The 18,703-nt window shown below is 30.6% G+C and overlaps 1 long non-coding RNA gene across 1 annotated transcript; it reads right to left on the bottom strand.

Moving 5' to 3' along the window:
- Positions 1-5,755: 5,755 nt before the first annotated feature.
- On the bottom strand, positions 5,756-10,364 carry LOC143227083 (uncharacterized). Its single transcript, XR_013014864.1, has 3 exons — positions 9,623-10,364; positions 9,306-9,385; positions 5,756-6,613 (listed from the first exon to the last, which is right to left on the bottom strand). It is a non-coding gene; the product is annotated as an uncharacterized LOC143227083 (long non-coding RNA).
- Positions 10,365-18,703: the final 8,339 nt, after the last annotated feature.

Genomic DNA, 18,703 nt, shown 5'->3' with positions numbered 1-18,703 from the left:
ATTCGTTTTAGTTGGAAATTCTTTATAGATGGTAGGATATTGTAAGATTTATCATCACGTATCATCATGTCGTTTTTTATACAAACATACAGGGTGTTCGGAAAGTCACTGTGCAGTTTTGTAATCATTTTATATTTAGTCTATTTCAAGCCAGCAACTGGTAGCGGTGTTTAGAAACAAAATAAGAAGGATCAGGCCTGTATTGATGCAAATGGGGGTCACTTTTAACATTGTTTATAATTGTCATTCATATTTACCTCCTGTATTCTATATTGAAACATGTCTGTTAATAAATATATAAGTGAATAGCGACTTTCCGAATACCTTGTACTTTATAATATTACTTGTATCAGCTAACATTTTTAATCTTGCTTCATTGTGTAGAATAAGTATACAGCATAAATCACATCGAACCACAATGTAAATTCTACTAACAAATATAATCTTTGTTGTGTATCATAAAGGACTGCTTATAATATGTTTAAGTTTTAGTATTTCATACATGAAGTATCAACTACAAGTTCACTTTTTTAAATTTTTGTGTCTGAAAACATTTGTCACAAGAAGTATTTAAGATAGTATTGAGTGAAAACCCTGAGGAATATGTAATAATATGTCAACCACACTATATCTACCACTGAGATTTTTCTTCCACTACCAGGCCCCATCAGGGTGCTCTAACATGACAGACACAGTTGTTATAATGTGAATAAAAAGGAATTATATAATATTCATAATTTCATTTTATATTAAATAATTACAATTTTATTCAATAAGCAATACATTTACTTAAACAATATCAATATCATAAAATATAGAGAAATTGGTATTACTATAATTTCTATTTATCTGGTATTTTGAGTTAATATGATATCCTGACTAGTATTGGAAAACTATCCACTAATAACAACAAATTTGTTTGTTATATAAGGACACTGTTTCTGAATCATGCAACTGATTTTTCCTATCATCCATGATTTTAATGTACAATGTATTATATAATATTATTTTAAGTTACAGATGTGAATATATATAACCAGTCTCCATTGTTCATTATCTCAAGCCTTGGTTATATACAGTGAAACAGTTTGAAACATTTCAGAAAACAAAAGGGATCAACCTATGGGTTTTAACATTTTAAATCACAAGTTGAAATGATGTCCAGTTGCAGTTTGTGAGAAAGAAAACTGAACTATAACTGAACGTTTGATGGCTGATAAAGTTCAAACATCTTATAAGTAAATATTAACATACTAAAATTTTACAATGTACACATTTGTTGTTTACTCTGCATATAATTTTCTTCTTACTTGGTCAAAGTGAATGATATGCACAAACTTTTATCATGTATTGATTGACTCCAAGTAACATATATTTATGTGTAATGTGTAAATTAACTAATCTTAATCTTGATATGTCTGGTATGGGCACTTCAGGTGTCCAGTGTTCTCTTGCATATCTAATTTCAAACACTCGTTAAATATAGTAGCATCTTATTATGTTTCAAATTTAAAATTGATAATTTAATGTAAAATACTATATATATAGTGCACAATGCAAATAAACATGAAGAAGGTGTTACAGTTGTCATTTCTGTATTGCTCCACAGAATCTTGAATATAAACTAGATGGTGCTCTTGTAGGGCAAAATAGTAATATAATCACAAAGGTTTGAATACTGAGAAAATATGCATATCAAAGCATTTAAACGTATTTACAGTTAAAAGTTTATCATCTCTTAAAGTATTATCATGGTAAATAGTAACTCAGTATTGAGGCTATTAAACTATTTGCCGATGCATAACATTACATTATCAATCACAAGTTCATGTGTTTCGTCTCTCTGCTGTCAATGAAGGCAGCTATAACGTCATCTTTTAAGAATGCATATATTTTAGTACATATTGAGTTTATTATTTGTCTTACATAAAATGGTATTTTTTGGTATTCTGTTGTACATATACTGTTATATTTGGTTTATCAGAAAACATATGAAAGTCCGCATGTAATTTTAGTGTAAAGTGTATTTTGTGAAATTTCTGCCTATTCACTAAAATTGTGAACGATTTTTTAGTGTATGAACCAACAGCATACTTTGTGGTTATACAAGTGCTAGTGACCATTAATATTATTGTGGAAGCTGAAATTTCTGGAAATTCACCTCACGCTTTTGAAATTAACCGCTGTAATGCCAAGAGAGAGTATGTATTGTTGGTTTGCTACAGTTAGTATACCGTAAACCTCAGAAATTATTACTGTGATCAAAACTTATTAATTGGGAGTTTCAGATACTGACCAGGAATGTTTATCGCTTTTGAGTATAACAAATCGTTTATTTTCAGTGGATTAACATCAAATATTGGTACTTTTATGAAGTATTACTTTACGTCATTGGTAAGAAACTCGACTTCTAATCGGCATGTGACAAGCAAAGAACCAACTAACTCCCTCTTATGTAAATTGTATCTCTTAACAACTTAAAATTTATTGGCTCATCGTAAACCCTCGCTAGGATATCAAGAATGTTCTGGATCAGATGGAAGACTAATAGTGTTTGTAAAACACATAAATCATTTTTATAACAACTGTTATAATGATTTGTATTTACATACGTATATTAAAAAATATTTCTATTACGACAGATAATTGTGTGTATCAAACTTGTTGTCAAATATCACAAATTTACTACATATCAGAATTTAATTAACTTCTAAATTTATATTATCAATTAACTCAGTTTCAAAGTATTTCAAATTGTAATATATAACATAATAAATTGGTGTTTCTTTGAGATAAATTATAAGACAAAACTGATTATTTGTTTTGAAGTGATATATCAAGTAGCACAGAGAAACAGTTGAAGCGTTTGGGGAAAGTGTGAAACGTGTTATGTGCAACAAAACTACTTACATTCAACTTATTTAACTTTTCAAGGTTAGCAGTATATTTTACTGTACACGTTACAGTATCTAACATCTTAAAAATAAATGTTGAGTCATGTTTGATATAGATTACAAATTGTTTTTAGAAAATTACTTTTATTCATTGTATTCCATCTATAAAACCAAATGAAAAAAAATGCTTATTTAAAAAGTATTATGTATTTTTGTTCAAACTGTAAGAAAACAAATAACATACTACATGCCAGTTAATAATAGACATTGACGTTCATCGTGGTTAAGGTTACAACCAGAATACAAGTAGCAGTTTGAGCATTTGCCCTTCCACTGTTACTATATTCATGAACATTTTAGTTTGGAAACCCTTTTAATATATCATATATCAGTTTAGATCTACAACTAATTTTCAAACTTTTTTATCAATTGTTTAAATCTGTATCCTCTGATCATTTTGTGTATCTTTCAGAATCTGTCAAGTCTCGTTAGTTAACACCAGGTAAAAGTGGTAATTATAAAGATGGTCTTTAATATAAACCTGACATGATTGTACAACTAGATCACAGTGTTATTTATTTTTGATACATCATCTACCAACATGGTACCCATTCTTGAAAAATTACAATAGAATACAAAATTTAATAATTTTAGCTTAACAGTAATAATACACAATAGTTCCATACTGGAACTATTTCACTGGTATCACTGAAATAATTTGTGAACATGTAAGTCTCCTGGTGGGAGAGCAGAAAGTTAAAGAACTTAGAATGCAAGATTCCTTTTCCCTGTGATTGAGACAGCTTCTAATCTAATGCAGGTTTGATCAAAAACAAACAGACAAACAACGTGTACGAGGGCTGTTCAAAAAATACGCGGACTGTTTGAATTGCGCGGCTCCAGTTGGTTCCAGGGGAATCCGCTTGGTGTCGCTAGATTTGCACAGATCAGCTGATTACGACGCCATTTCCCGATTGCAGATATCTTCATTTGTGTATTAGCTACGCGGTTTTAAGTGAAGTGCGATTTTTTCGTTTGGCGGATTTCAGAATGAATGACCTGAAGGAGCAACGACTTGCTGTGAAATTTTGTGTTAAACTTGGAAAATCTGCGACTGAAACTTTTGCTATGCTTAACACGGCTTACGGTGATGTTGCTATGAAGCGTACGGCATGTTTCAAGTAACATGAACGTTTTAAGGATGGTCGACAGTCCATTGAAGATGATGAGCGTCCTGGACGTCCTTCCACGTCAACTGACGACTCACACGTCGACAAAATCAACACCCTGGTGCGGAAAAATCGACGTCTGACTGTCAGGGAGCTTGCTGAAGAGTGTGGGATATCAGTTGGATCTTGTTACGAGATTTTGACCGAAAAATGGAAGATGCACTGCGTTGCTGCGAAATTCAGCCCTCAGAACTCGTGAGTTCTTGGCCAAACACTCGATCACTGTTCTTCCCCACCCACTTACTCACCTGACCTTGCTCCTTACGATTTTTTTCTTGTTCCCCAAACTCAAAAGACCCTTGAAAGAAAGAAGATTTGAGACGATTCCCGAGATTAAGGCAAATGCGACGAAGGAGCTGGAGGACATTACAAAAGAAGCGTACCAGGACTGTTTCAACAAGTGGAAACACCGTTGGGATAAGTGTGTGCGTTGGGGAGGAGAGTACTTTGAAGGAGTCCCAGACCTGTAACTTCTAAATAAAGTACATTTTGTTTTATGACGTCAGTCCGCGTATTTTTTGAACAGCCCTCGTATTTGTTAATTGCACAATTTAACATATTGTATGACTTTTATCATATGTAAATGTTTTCTTTATAGTTTACTGTTTCTTCTTTAACACAGCAATGACAGAATATTAAATTCAATGAGTATCACCAAAATTTCTTTCAAAGATTATGTTGAAATTTTATACAGGTTATTTAAAGTGAATAAAAAAACAGTGTAAGTATACAAGAAACAAGTAATTATGTCTTTTTTAATAAACTACGTCAGTATTCATTGGTGTTTTATGTAGACAAACACATAATAGCATTAGCATTATTTGTAATCCATTTTTCTTATTGTTTCAGACATATATAATTTTTTTAGCTTGACTACTTTATGTTTTTAATCTGCAATTATGAGTGCCAAGTTATCATGGGCAAGATTATTTGAATGGCGTTTGGTCTATTTTTTTTAAGATGGTGATTATCACAGCTGTACTGATGTTTTGGTTTTGATACATTAATTTCATGTTTACAACACCCTTAATAATGTATGATATGATTTGTAAGTGCATTGATTTATTTTATTTCATCATGTTTTGTTATTTTAATAACATATGATATGGATAAAAAAGTTAAGAACAACCCAACTCATTTCTTGCCCACACCACTTTATGACTCATGGTAAGGTCATCACGTTTAAACTCGCTCAGCTTAATTTTTACTTTTACTTTGCCATTGACAATCTTGAACAACATAAGGTAGGTTAAATATGAATGAAAGCTGTTAGTAGTTTAAATAGCTGTAGCTTATGTTATATTCTTTTACCTATTCAAAGCTTTTCCTATAGTTTTTATCTTTCTATCCATTGTGTTTTGACATGTTTTTGTTCACCTCATTCAATGCCTTTAATTCTTTCCAGCATCTAAAAATTAGTTTTACTATGAACACAAAATTTGTCTTTTAAAGTGATAATCAACAACTAGTAAAATATCAATATTTCTTCATGTTGTTCTTAAGAACTCCTGGAGCAATTGTATATCAGCTATACATTATCATGAAGTACAGGTTCAAATTCTCTGATATAATGATACATTAAAGTAAAACTAATTACTCCTGTTAAAATGAGATAAACAACATGAATAACAGACAGGTAATTTGTCTCAGAGAAATACTGTGCTTTTCTGAGAACTTGAATTCAAAACATAGAAACACAGACTGCACATAATATAAAGTACCAAAGTACTCTGTTTATTATAGCAATGAACACAAACACAGAGTTGGTACTTCCTTGTATGATGGACTGACACTTCGACTTGATTGAAACTGTTCTCTCGAAACCCTCCTCAATGAAAACTTTCACAAAACTATTTTAATCTAACAGGCAATGTAGGATTTACCCAGAGCACCTACTGCTACTCATGTGTTGTTAATTATTACACAAACATCCATTTAAGGCTATATATTTGAAATATCACTTGGTGATACACCTATTTTCACTATTACATACTCTTCAACATCACAGCCGTTCAAGTCTTAAAGAGCTTAACACATGTTATCTTAAAAAAACAATGAAAAAAAGCTAAAAGAAAATTAATTAACTCCCTGATGAAGTTATATGTGAAAATTTCACATACTAGAATAACTGTCTACCAAACTTTTCTGTGTATGAGACACACCCATATTCTCAATGCTATCTTTAGGGAAAAACATTTTTCACGGTTATCATTTATTTACTTGTTAAATATGAACATAATCTTTTATTATTCTTTAGAATACTTTAATAGTAGTGCCCATAATGTAATAAAATATGGTTGTTTCATACATTTACATCAAAACATTGTTCATTTACTCTGAAAACTTTCACAATTTTCATTTGCATCACTGAATTCACTGAAAACAAATTCGGAAGCTTCACACTTGCCCCGAAGTCATCTTGGTGTGTCCACTCTCCTCATATTTTGAACTCTCATCAGCTGCCCGAATAGAGTTTTCGGTTCACAGTTACTATAAATTACCAAGCATATATTTTTATTGTATTCTTTATGGATATGACTCTAGTACTGTTGGTACAATGTCTAATTTGAGCTAAAGAAAGGTCCCTTTAACGGGACACTGTTCTATAATCATTTCCCATAATAACCTATTTTCTATTACCTAAGAAAAAAAAACAAGCCCAGGGAAGTGTAAAGGTTGATTTCACTAGTTTCTAGTCCTAGCTGAACAAGGAAATGTATGTTTTTTTTATCCATAAACTCAATAAAAACAATTTGTTAACAACACAATTTCAAAGTACTAACAGGGCATTTATCTCATGTGAACTTGATATCTTATTGTGTAAAAAGGTTTTAGATTGATATGACCTTGCAGATATAACTACAGAGTTAGCCTCAAAACATCAATACATACAACTAATGTTTATAATGTGACCATTATAAAATTCTCATTATATTTTAAGTGAAAAGAAAACATTCGGGTTAGTATGTATCTCAGAACGAGTGGTATGGATATTAAGAGAGAGGTTAAAAGTGACCGTTGCCGGACACACGTCTTGATGACGCGAGTATAAACGCGCACGGCATTGTAGGGGCCTACATTAAGTTCATCTGCGAACAGGAAAAAACTTACTAAATCGCATTTCTTAGCCTGAGAAAAATCACTCACACTGATTATACATTCCCTGAAACTCAGCACATGAAACAAAAAAGAAACTCAACATATTAAAAAGCCAAATAAACACAGCTTCAAATCTATGCTCATCCGATAAAATTAATGATGAAATCAACAAAAAAAAACAACGCTTCATCAACATCAACAAATTTTCTCAAAAAAACGTGGATAAAATGACATGAAATTTTTGGAAATGTCAAAAACAAGGGTATGTTTTAAGAGAAATACTCATTTTGCCATTATTCATTTTAAATTCTCACCAATGACCCAGCTCTTTCTGAGTTTCAATACCAGTGGTGGATAAAGCGTAGATAACCCATTCTGTAGTTTTGTGCTTAACTTCAAACAAACAAATAATTCCAAACTAGGAAGGTATTTAATTGAATGAACTGCACTGATTGTAGCTAATATATTCAGACCATTAAATTAAGCATGTGCTATTTGTTATTTGAACTTTCCAATGAAGATTCAAAGAACCAATTGAAATCCAGGGTATAAGACTGTCCACTCTGGGCTACTATTTATACCATTTTACAGATTTAAAAATAAATCTTAATCGTGAACTTGTAAATAACAAAAATGAATTCAAAATATAACAACATTTCGTATTCACTGCAATAACTAGATTTCAGACAGAACTGATTGTGGATCCAAAGTTAGAGCCCTGGTCCCAAAAATATTATATTAAAATGCACACTTCTGTTTGTGTTCATTGATGCATTACAGGTGCACTCTACAATTAGAGTAGCCCATGGTGGTGTTACTAACTGAATTGTTGACAAAGTTTAATATAGCCCTTGGGGGTTTAAAGTAGAGTTTTAATTGATTCTTTGCATTTAGATATTCAAATTTGTGCAGTTTCTTCCACTTGATGGATCATTCTGCATATGCTGGACTATCTTGATTTATCTGCATGTTATGAGATTTTGTCTTGCAGGATAATTAGGGATGCTGATTTGAAAGAAGAGTGATTATTATTCATAGGACGTTAAGTATACCTAAGACTACATGATAGTTACTTGTGCTTATGTTAAGGGCATTTGTATTCACACATGTATTGTTACAAAACAATGTCTTGTGTATCATGCCTGATTATACTCACAGCCATGTCACTGTGCATTTCAACGGTTAACTGCTCTTTAGAGTTTGTATTTAGAGATAGTCTAGTGTTCCTATTTATACAAAGACATGTATAGCTATAACAATAAGAACATTGTTTTGGTTCCATGAATGTATAAGAAAGCATTCTTGCAGGATGTAGATTTACTCATTTGTTTGTATTTACAAATTTGCTATACAAGTACGCTACATATCCTCTATATTTGCCTTAAATATTTAATGTAATCATGCAGTATTTCCTATAGGAACACTTTTGTACTTAAATAAACTTTATTTTCTATGTGCACCAGAACAGTCATGTAATGTTCTTTACATTTATCTTCATTTTATTTTGTGAATCAGATTTCTGGGGCTTGTCTGCTTATTTTATAACCTATGTTACCTTCGCTTTTTTAAAGTGTTACATATTTAACTTTCAGTTGAACAGTAAATGTGTTTTCTCCATATGTCAAAATTTGCCCAACGTTTTTTTCCATATGTATGCATGTGTGTGTCATATTCGTTTTATATGTTGAGACATAATTATTATGTAAGTGCACTTTTCTTATACATGGGATAAAAGATAGTACTTGGTAAAAAAGTTATTCGGGAATATTATGCTATTTGAGAAAAATATCTCGAGTTGATTACAGTCACTAATGAGATGATAAGCATATAATGTAACCAAAAACATTGTTTGGAGTTGAATGAAAGCCACTTAACTGACAGATTTGCTTTGATAAAAGTACCTTCAGAAAAACACATCTATGTAAGTAATATTCAGAAATATGTTTTTATATTTGTTCAACAGTTTCTTTCTTGGTCCCCTGATATGAAGAACTAAGTAGCAATGGAATAAATTTATTTTTAAAATATTTACCCACTCAACCAATGTATCTATAATTTATATATAAAATACACACCTACCTACCCATTTCATCCATTATTTACAACTTTGAAACCCAGGGCTTGATTTCCCACTCTGGACATATAACCTAATATAGCTTTGCTCTGAAAAACAAATGAAACAGCGTTCTATGAAAAGCTTAACAACCTGTTTCTGTAAGATCTGGCCATTCTGAAGTAGTAATAGTGAGAATATAGCCAGGAATAAGTTGCAACAAAACTTATTTTAAAGAGAAGTTTAATGGCATATTTTGTGTCATCCAGAATAAGAGATTGACAAAATGCATATATATATATCATGGAAAATAGAATAACAAAATGCAATATATGCTGTATACTAACAAGTGTAGTAACCTAGTTGTTCAGAAATGTAGGAATATCTCTTTCTTAAACAGAAGAACCTGCATGGGTGGTGACCGATCTTCAGTTGTATAAATAAGTATAATATGATCCAGGAATGAAATCCAGCTGCTTGAACTTACAGGATCATTCTGATGTCTGCAGAGAGAACATACTGCTTCATTAGGACATTGCACAGTAAAATTATAGTTGAAGGAAAGACTTTCTTCATAACACAGAGGTTGAGTAGAGGGAAGTTTAGATCCCTCAATCCTGTAACTTTGTCTGTAAGTATATGCAACATCAGATAGAAAATGATTTTAATGCTTTCACATTTCTTTGATAAATCATGGTTTAAAAAGGTGAGAGACATAGAATTTTGAACTTGAATCACATGATAAATAGAAATGTTATCCCAATCTCAGTGATATAGCTTCAACCTGATGAACAATGCACAAAAGACAAAGAACTCTACTAGGTGAAGCTGTAGGTTTAGAAAAAAATTTTAGTTTTTGATTTCTTTCTTTTAAACCAATTGTAGTAGCTTCCAATTTTCATCCACAGTATACTTGATATATTTTGATCAGTAACACCCATTGTGTTTCATGTGTATATTTTTTTTGTTTATCGATGTTTAAGAATCATCTGCTCAAATCACATAAACTTCTTTCAAGTGTTTTTAAAACTGGAGACACTACATTTTACAAAGTGTTTTTTAGCTTCTTTGTATTTCTTTTTTTTTAAGTCAGATCTGCTGATATTCATACTTGTTTCTTTCAAATCTATTTTCTGCATTTCTGATCTTGTACCTATAACTCATAATAACAACAAATAAATTTTAATATTATTTGTAGGCTTCAACTTGGTATAAATTCTTTTTTAAACCTATAGCTTCACCTTGTAGAGTTCTTTGTCTTTTAAAGTTTTTATATGTTTAATGTTTTTTAATGTTTAATTTATACCAAGTTGATTAAACAAAAGTTGAACTGCTACGTATTTCATAAGTACCTCTGTTGTATAAATTTGATATTTATGTTGAATTTCTATCTTTTCATCAATTCAGTATTATTATTATTTTGCTTTGGTTTTTGTATCTGTTGTTCAAATTAATCTCTTCTTTAATTGTACCAATCTGAAACATGTATCGCTATAAAACTTTATACTAAAAGCAGATTATTCAACAAATAAGTTAAGTTTTTCATCACTGGCTACTGACTTGTCAGTATTTATTTCAGAATTAAACAACTCTAATGCTTATTCCAACTGAGCTGAGGCCTTTCAGTAATAATAACATTTATTATTGTATATCTATATGTTAAAGATTTAATTTCTTTCCCACAAGAGAAAAATCTATGACCAAAAAGCCTAATTCATTCTTTGATTGTCCCTACCTACAGCTCATCAAGTGCTAGTACAAGGCTCATCAACCCAACTTGGCCAGCAAATCACACAAAGAAGTAATTAGACCACTTACAACGGTAAAGTGTGTATAATACTTAACAGACTCAAAAAAACAGAGTTAAATTTAATGTTCATCTATAAAGATCTTTAACTAGATAAGCATGGTTCCTTACCATAATAAGTGTTTATATTATTGAACTATTCATTTAATCAGTGTACTGAACTTCATATTTTTATCTTTTACCTAACCTAAGTGAGCAAGACTAAAAACTTGAGTCTTGTTGAATAGTATTCAAATTAAAAATAACTCATATTACAAAAAATACACTTTAAACTAAAGAAGATGTGATAAGTTTAGTTACTAAAAACTGTGTGATAAATATTGGATATCAAAGGAAATAATGATTAAGGGATAAAGAGGAAAGCGTGTTTAAAACGGGTGTGAAAAACTAAGCTTTCAAATATAATAGAGAAATTATGACTTTCAGGAAGTAAAGCATACATGAAAAACAGCAATTCCAACAAATGCACTATATGAGGCAGATACTGAAAGAAACTACATCAATAACAAATACAAAAGTAGATGTTGCAAATTATATAAACTTTTTATAAACACAGTTACTAACATACAAGACAAACAGTAGGTGCTAAAGTGGGAATGATACAGGATATAAATTAAAGGGTATATTACGAATATTAGATACAGAATGAGACTTGGTAATTGGGAATAAAAATGATGGTGTAAGTAATTTACAAGTTTAAAATATGGCTAGTAGTAGAAAGTTCTTTCAAATAATACTTCACTTTAAATGTATTTTAATATTATGGCTATTAAAACTACACAAAAGTATTTTAAAATCTTTCAACTGCTGGTTCTTCGTATCAACTTACTCACAAATTATATTTGAAGTGCGATCATAATAGTTAGAAACTTTTCCATCACACGTTTTTTATCTTTGTATTTTATGTTGAAGTTGGAGAGTAATAATTTAAGATTATTGTTGAATTAAGTTTAAATGTAATATGATCTATATTGCATGTAAACGATTGATTAATGACTTAAATAAAAACAAAATGATGCACTATTTTTATAATTGGTAACCAATGTGTTCATACAGTTAATTTAGGTAATTTAGCATGAATTATATAAAATTGTTTTGTTTTAGGGCCAGCACTGTATGCACAATTTACTGCATCTTAGAACAGACGTAATCCACAAATAAACATTGTTAACATATAAATCTTGCTCTATTGATGTGTCTATCTTGATACAGTTATTCTTTCTTTTCTTATTGATGAGCCGTTATTGATATAATTTCTAAAGAAGTATGGATACCAAAGTTGGGTGATACTTACATAATGCTGCCATCTACAAGTTCAAACGTCAATAAAAAAGAATGACATTTGGTTAGAAACTATTGATTTACTTAAGTGTGTTATATGCATGTATTTTATAAAAATAAACTGCACATTTATATTAGTATTTGAACGTAGTAAGTCTAGAACTTTGTAGTATCGAGCTATCAAATAAACTAGAGGTACTTTACTTAGCTTTTTAAACTTAACAACTCATAATTTGGTATAAAAAGTACCATTTTTCTGGTAATTTTTAAACATTTGTTACATTTTATAACAAAAATTTGGTGTTTGGAATGGATTTTAGGCACTGGAATATATTGACCCATCTCAGTCTTACACAATTATTACTACATATATATGTGTTATCCATGTTTTAATTACCTACAGATTTTGAAAAAAAAAATCGTTGCGAACTGCTTAATCTCAGGTTAGGGAGTTCAACGCATTTAGCTCTTCCTGTGATACACAGTTCACCAATATGTAGTATAACTGAGGTTTATTATCACATCTTCACAACAACTGGTAAGATTTTGTTAAAGATTACAAGTATTTGATACAAAAAGAATGAGATTATTGTAATATGTATTGTAACTAATGATTTGTTATTTTTGTCTTCTAATTGTTTCTACTCAGATTGAATATTTTCAGTATTATCATCAATGTATCATCCATCTTAATGTTTAAAATTATAAAGAAAAATGTACATACCTTTTCATTTCTGATTGATTAATCTTAAAAGATCTCTTTCTTATCTTTCTATCCTGTCCTATAACACAAATTAGTTATTACGAGTCGAGTGATCTAACACCTCGCCATGCCAGACCATGTATGTTGGAAGATTAATATTAATATTTATTCTTCTGCTTCGTAATGAAGTTTGAAACCCTCATTTCTGAAATTTGTTGTAGTAACCTCCGAATAACTTACATACGTATAAAGAAAAGTAAAATTCGAAAGTAATTGTAACTTCTTCTTCCACCCAGTGCCCAAAAAGTGTGATCGCAAAATCTTAAAATATAATCATATATTTAAATCTTTTTTTTTTATTTCACATGTGTATTTCCGAGAACATCAGATTATTTAATATAATATTTAAAATTTTGTTTATTTGTAATTATTTTAACTATAAGTTTGGACAACTTTAATATCGCAAGAACTCAAATTTCATTACTTTGTGATTAGCAGTGACGGATTTAAGGTGGTGTGGGTCCTGGGGTTAATAACATTTGTGGGATCCTACATTCCATGAAATTTTACATAAAATAAAAGTGTCAATAGGCCCATATTAAGACCATGGGTACTGGGATTGAGCCCCCTCTTGCGCCGAACTAAATACGCCACTGTGATCAGGTCGCAGACAGCTCATTGTTTAGATATATACTTAACAACAAACAAAGTTAATTAATAATAGTTGGGTCGATCTTGTGTTAAGAAAGTTTTAGAAATACATTAATAAAAAAGTTCTAACAGCGAATTACGAAAACATAATTTCCAGAAGCATTTTCTTTCCCCATTGAAATATTCTGTGTAGCACAATTTTAGGAGACATTTATATTTTATTGAAATGAGAAAGATCGGATTTTCTTTTTCCAAGCAACACACAGAACAGACAACATATATTTAATTTAAAACACAAATTCAACAGTTTTGTTGCCTTAAACGAGTTTTATTTTCGAAATAAAAGAAAGTTGAGAGTTAAACGTATCACAAAAAGGAAACCACGACAGATTCAGATTACTGTATTATAAGTAATATATATGGATGTTGGTCCTAATCAGTTGTTAAGTGATCCGTTGAAGCTGCAAATACAATCATCATTGAAACACATAAATGTTGTTAATTCACTTAGAACAGATTCACTAACATTTCATTAAATATATTAATCAAATTATTCAATACCATTTGTGATTAGAAACAACAACATTGATTCAGTGTTCTATAATGGAAATAAATCTTTGTTATCGTTAGATTAAATAAGCTAATAAATCTTTGTTTGATATTGATGGAAATAAAATGCTTAAACATTTATTTTATGTTCCCGAAATCAGTGAAAAAATAGCCAACATTTGGAAAAAAACATAAAACAAAACACAACATTCCAGTACACACCAAATTTATTCAAAAACCAGGTACAAAATAAAAGTTCATACTATGTAAAAACTACACTGACAAACAAAGCACCTTTTTAATTTATAAAATGCAATGCAACAACTGCCATGACTTCTATATTAGAGAAACAAGCAAAAAATTGGAAACTAGATTCAAAGAACACGAAAAATACCTTCATACGTTTCTGACCACTGCAAATCAAATAAACACATCATAATCATAGAAAAAACCCAAATACTAAGTAGGGAAACAAATATAAACAAATTCAAAATCAAAGAAGCCCTAATTATACAGCAACTATAATAATACAAAGGAGCATCTTTATACTTATACTGATTAATAACCTAACATCTACCTGCAACGCCACATACAATCCCGTACCCGTTTATACTCTTCTCCCTAAGAAACATTTCTGGCAACGATCACTTTTCAACTCTCTAGGAACGGCTGAAAGGCGTTATAATGTTACGATCAGTCCCACAATGCGATGGTAAAAGAGTAGTCCAAGAGTTGGCGGTGGGTGGTGATGACTAGTTTCCTGAACTCTAGTCTTACACTGCACAATTAAGGATGGCTAGCGCAGATAGCCCTCATGTAGCTTTGCGCGAAATTCAAAAATAAAGAAATAATCTTGTATCAAAGAAAAGGTTAAGTCCAAATGAAGATAGTGTGGTTGTAAAATCTGATAAGAGAAATGTTATTTTAAATACAGCTTAAATCAAGAGTTTTCTTACTGTGTGACTTACATTAAGTATGATTAAGAAAATTATTAAATTAAATTGATGAAAATAATAAACAACCTTTGCGTGACTAAACTGAATTACTTCATATTAATTTTGATAGTACTTCAAGTAGTTACTTTGTAATAACATAGTTCTTCATTCTTGATGACGAGAAAACCACTTGAAATAAAAATGTGTCTCAGAACGGTTGGTATGGGTATTGACATATGTATTGATAAAAAGAGAACAACGTTTCGACCCTTTTAGGTCATCTTCAGGTTAAGAAAAATACGAAGATGACCTCGGAAAATCAAAACGTTGATCTTTCCTTATCAGTGAAAGTATTAATACCCATGCCAACCGTTTTGTGATATATAGTTCTTTATTGTTGTGCACTTTTAAACTTTAATTAAAAGTTACTTTACAGCACCATTCTGTTTCATCTATCCTTTATCACATAAATAGTTAAGTATAGTTAGATAAATAAGTAGGTTCAAACTTAAACTTCAAAGATGCATTTAAAGGGGTATCCTTACAAAACTTGAAAAACGTTATCAACTATCAAAATTAATAAAGTATGTAAGCAGTTGCTTTTGAAATATACTACAAATACAACATAAATTAATTTTAAAATAAATAACAATTACTAGACACAATCCCAATATAATGTAAAATTAATCTAAACCAAATAGAGTTCGATAAATGATAATAAAGAAAAAACTGACACGTCTAAATGAAAATATTTTCAGTCTTTAAAATTCATTAATGGCTGACGAAGTGCGTCTGCTTGAAACGTCACAAAAAAATAAGTTGAAAGTTTACCTAAGTGTTTCTTTTCATGTTTGCCGGAATAGCATTCACTCATAAACCGGATAGGGTGTCCAGTTTGTTTCTAAAACAGGGTTGGCTAAAACTTACTAAGTATGAGCCCTAGATCATTGTTGAAACTACATTTAAAAATGATATACCCAACTTGTCGAGTAGCGTCAGCCTCAAATTCTATTCAAGGCACTGGAGATTATAAAAAGAAATGTTTCGTGCGATAGGTAATTATACAACAAAAATAAATAAACAGACATATCCCAGACACTAATTACACAAACGTAGATTGAACATAAAATGATATATTAGATAAACATCACCTTCATATCAGCATATCTGACTGCACTGCACATTTCGTTCACGAACTCTTCAAAATTATCCTATGGAAATATTGAATATTTACATTCTTGAATTACACCTGGAAGCTTCAGAAGATGAAAAATACTTTCTGATAAATCAACTTCAATAATTCACCCAACAACTTTATTTTCATAACTTTTAATTGTGTATAACTGTTACAACCGTATCCGTGTGTCAGGAAAGAAATGATTCTTACTAACTCTATTATAACCATCTTCAAGAATATTTCTTTTCTCTTGTTAACAATGAACTTCATATGTTTATTATATTAGGTTGAGGAATAATTCGTGAGCGTTTTTAAATACTTTCATTCAAGCATTACATGCAAGACTATACAATACTTCAATGCATGAACACATTACACCCAAAACATTTATTATGATACTTTATTTCATGTAATACCTAGGTATATAGTATGCATTGTTTTAAACGAAATTGCAAGAAATTAAATGCGAAAAGCAGATGGTGTCGAAAATGCTCGATTTTGTCCACTTGACATTCCATTTAATGAGCTGAAAATGAAAGCAAAAATTAAAGACATATGAAAATCAAACACACCATCTATTCGAGCAAAAAATGATCTACCAAATGACATGAAATATTTTGCCAAAGCGTTTCATTTATGAATATATTTTTTTAACTTGAAAAACGCTCACGAATTATTCCTCAACCCAATACATAAACAACTAATTATAAATTGACAAAAAAAAACTATTTTCAAAGGAAAGACACAGGACAGAAAACAGAACTAAAACAAACAAAATCACATTGTTCCAGATTTGTGAATTGTGTCTGAATATAACAACACTAGGGAATATTCACCGATATTATAATACAGTTTGCAGAACAAAATATTGACTGTTTATAATAGTACTCCCTTCTTCAAACTTACATTTAATTAATTATCAACTACAATCTATAAGTGTTTGTTATCATTCGTAACTCGAGATTTAAACATTGTACGAATACTATTACATATGAACATGGAAAAAAGTCTGCGGACCTACAATGCTAAAAACCGACTTTCGATGATCATTTTGGGAGAAGCACAAATAGACCTTTATGTAACTTTGTGTTCAACTACGAACAAACACATGTGGAATATCAGAAATAATCACCAAGGTATAACGTAAGCACGTGCACCAGATGAAGGTTATACAAACTTGAAGTAAGCCAATACGCAATATGCTGTGTTCTAGTAATTATTTCTGTATAACGCATGTTATAAGTGCGGATTCACGTGCAGGCAATATGGCGATTGGTGACATAAACTTAAATAAGGGGGCGCTAAAAACATAACTGCCAAGGTGCAGTATCAACTACCAGGAGGATTTTACTACTAAAACATCTTCTATGTTATACCAGGCCTCAAATGAAATGCTGCGTAATCGATGTTTAACACTTAATAATGTTGGATAGGTCAAATACTAGTAAACGTTTTAAATTTAGCTGATTCGTTTTGAAGACGTGTAAAATATCGATATCTTCCGAAAGGTGATCTCAACCTTCAACACAGAACATTGTAACTCCATACACTTACCGCTAGCACAAGGTGCTGATTCTTAGAAATATCTTTTAGAACGTCAAACTAACCTTAAAAATAAACGAAATTTTAAATATAAGACAATTAAAAGATATTTAAGAGAAACATATGTTAAATTTAGAAGATTCGTGTCAGCAACACATACTTTCCAAAATGTTATTGAATTAACGACATATGATTAATAATAACAAAAACACCTACCTATTCAGCTGTTTCTTTTAATCGTTCTTCTATGCACACTCTGGGACGATTCACTTTTGTAGAATCGTCTTTAATACCTGTATAAAATAAAGACATGTGTGATCTACCTAAATGGGTAGTTTTTAATTTTTCCTACCAAGGTTAATAAAGCTACTTTATTAAACGTACTTTTTCCGATTCACATATTTACAACGCATTATACTAGATGTAGTACAACAGATACCATGAAGTATCGATGTAAGCTGGTGAAATGAATCATTATATTATTTATCAAAAATACACGCAGGTATAACTGCTAGTTCCTACTGAAGGATATTGAGCCTGAAATCTTATCTGGAAAATCTTAACATTCAACAATGTTACCAGCTATAAGAAAATTATTTTATTTAAATTTAATTTTAAAATGAGCTGAGTAACTGTTTTACATCACAGATTATATTTTGTTGAAGTATTTCTTTGTAGACGCATTTATCAATGAAAGTGTTTAGCTTTTGTGTCGAAAAACTCATGAAATTGTCACTGAAGAAAAACAAATAATTGTTTAGTTTGTTTTCTCACAGTTTTATA

Source organism: Tachypleus tridentatus, chromosome 9 (genome assembly GCF_004210375.1).
Source record: "Tachypleus tridentatus isolate NWPU-2018 chromosome 9, ASM421037v1, whole genome shotgun sequence".
Lineage (NCBI taxonomy): Eukaryota > Metazoa > Arthropoda > Merostomata > Xiphosura > Limulidae > Tachypleus > Tachypleus tridentatus.
This window is presented reverse-complemented; position numbering and strand designations above follow the sequence as displayed.